Here is a 3,188-nt window from a genome sequence, read left to right as displayed (position 1 = left end):
AAGCTTTCATTTGTCTGTGAACATGTCTCGGACATGTTTTGCTAAATTTATCTCTAAATATGTCATGGTTTTTTTATGCCACTTTTAAAATAACTGCTTTATTGAAATATAGTTCACATACTAAAAATTCACCATTTTTAAAGCATTTTGACATATTAGATTATGTATTATCACCATACAATAAAATTTGAAATTGATTTTAAAATAATAGCACATCAAATTTTATAGAATGCAGACAAATTTTGTCAAAAGGCAAATGACTATCTCAAAAGAAAATGACAGCTCATCTAGCAACAAAGGATTAATTTCCTTTACTATATATCACATTCCTACATATTAATAATAAAAATAGCAATGACTTAATAGAAAAATAGAGAAAGATTATGAACTAGCAACTCATGGAAAAATAAATTTAAATATGCCCTAACCATATACTATGCATTAGGGCAAGGATCGCAAATTAGCCCCCAGTACTTACTGTCTTCGTTCTCCGTGTATTTAATTTCTCAAATCTTCCACATCTTTCTCTCAGTCTGTGATGCAGTCCACTTCTTTGGATCTCTTTTAGTCCTCTAATATTCACTTCCACTGGATTTAGTATGTTGTTAAAACCATCCTTTATGTTCTAATTTTCAATTGTTAGTGTTCCAAGTAGTCAGGGATATTGGTGACCAAAAAAATTTGCATCTCAGGAAACATATTCCCAAAAAACTACACAGTTCAACAAGAACAAGTAAAACTACACAACCTCAAACGTCAAATTACCTGTAAATAGAAGAGTAAGCAACAAATTAGAGCAATCATTTCTCAAGCTCTTGCCTCAAATCTCTACAGAGTGGGATGCAGGAGAGACGCATCTGGAAAAACCACCCAGAAGAGAGAAGGAAATGAAAGGCAGAAGATTGAGGTATGGCTACCCACCCTTACCCCAAAAGAGAAGGGACGCCCAAGGGTGACAATTCTGTACGAGTCGTAGTAAATCACAGAACTTGGTAAAGTGAAGAGACAATAAGAGGTGCACACTGCTCACTGCGGGACAGCACTGAGGGAGGGGATGGCAAAGGAGAGAGAGGGGCCCACGGACACGGGGCTTAACAGAAAAAGGAAAGAGAAGACTGGTAAATATTTTCTAACTTTTATTCTAACTGGTGGTTTTTTGTTTATATGAAATATACCAATTTTCATTTATTAAATTTCCTAACTGCCACCCTTCTTAATTTCTATTTTAGTAGCTTCTTATTTGATTATCTTAATTTATTCATTATTTGAAATAATCATAATTTCAGTCCTTTCCAATTGTTTCGTCTTTTAAATCTTATTTTCTTGTGGAATGGAGATGGATAGTATCTATCCAGAACAATAAAATATAGTAAAAGTAATAATGGATATTCACGATTTCTATTTAACTTTAATAGAGATTAGCATGAAACTAATTTTGGATTATAATCCTTATATTTAGCCATGAAAATATCCTTCTATTAAAATTACATAAAAATTAAAAAGTGAATATTAATTTTTGTATTTCTTATATTTAGAGATATGCATATGATTTTCCATGTTATTGCTAATAAAAATATTGACAATCCTTTCATTCCTTATATAAAACTTCTTAGTCATAATGTATTAGTCTTATAATCTGCTAATGTGTTCTCTTTGCTTTTAGAATATTTCATTGCTATGCCTGAGTGAAATGCATCTGTAGTTTTCTCATTTCCTACTGTCATTCTAGTTTTGCTAGAATTACTTCATAAAGTGGAGACAGAAATGTTCCCTGGAATTGCGTGTTTATGTTCTGGTGGATTTTCTGCTCTAGACCACCCCAGAACACTGCTTTTTTGTGGTGGGAAAGGCAGTAACCTGATCATGGTCAAAATTCTTTTTAAATTTTTGGGTTGGTAATGTATCTTTTTAGATAGAAAATACATTTTAGATTCATGTTTATTTTGCTAAAAATATCTATTTTCCAATTTTAAAACTTTATTGTCTCTATTGAGCAAACCAAGTCACAAATTTCTTTTGTGTTTGTGTTTTTTCATTTATCCTTTCTTATTTGGTGCATTTTTTTCTTCTCAGTTAGGATAACAGGTTGATTAGGTTCATCAATCTTATTGACCTAGAGAGACCCAGAAATTTCATTAATTAACTCTGCAAATTTTATTTATTTAGATATTTTTAAAATTTAATAATTTTCTTTCTGATTTCTTTGGGTTTATGTTATTTTTTCTAACATCTTGAGTGTAAATTTGAGCCTATTTTTTTTACATATTGTTATAGGTATATGAGACTGTGAAGTTTCCTTTCAATACAACAGGTTTATCCTCGAGATTGGATGATATTTAGTATATGCCCATATATCTATATATCTACCTTTCCACATATGTACATGTATATAAAGAGAATGAGAGATTTTATTTTCTATTTTGCAAGTTTCATTTTAATAACTTATTTTTTCAGAAGTTAAGGAGACTTTTGAAATATAATTTCTATGTATTTGGAAGTGTTTTAAAAGTTTCTGTAGTCCATGCCTGGACAATTTGGGAGGTGTCTGCTACTTGGACAAGTGCAGACGGAGTCTCTGATAAAATTCCCGTGTTGCTACCCAGTGGCTTTGGGGTTTATATTAATGATGTCTTTTTATTTTCTATACTTTAGTCTGTCAACATCTGAGCTCTTGCTAAGCAGGGAAGGACTGCCCTTGGCCGGGTCAGCTGATGCCCAGAGATAAGCAACCAAATCACCTTTGGCACACCTTTCACACGCAATCCCACCAGTGCAGAACCCATATCCCACAGCCTCCTTGGTCCATTACTCCTTTGTCCTAGTCACCCTAGGACCAGGTGTCAGACAGCTAAGACAGCCACTATTCCTGAGAGCCCACTGAAATTATTCAAACTAGCGGATCCTATTCCTGTTTATCTTGCCTGTGCCTTCCCACGGAAACCACAAAAAAAGGTTCTTGCCCACATTTCCTCCTGCTCCCTCTGCATCCTGACCAATCCCAGTGCTTCCCCATGCAGTACCCCATGGGGTGGTGTGTCCCCTCCTCTTGGCATACGTAACAAGCTACCTTTCCAATGGCAGTAGTCTCCAGATCTGTTTGCCTCGCCATACCTAAATAGTAATAAAACCTACATTTTAAAACAGGATTATAGATTCAAAAACTACCTGATGAAAGAAGATGGCTCACC

This window comes from Equus caballus, chromosome 16 (assembly GCF_041296265.1).
Source record: "Equus caballus isolate H_3958 breed thoroughbred chromosome 16, TB-T2T, whole genome shotgun sequence".
Taxonomy (NCBI): Eukaryota; Metazoa; Chordata; class Mammalia; order Perissodactyla; family Equidae; genus Equus; species Equus caballus.
This window is presented reverse-complemented; position numbering follows the sequence as displayed.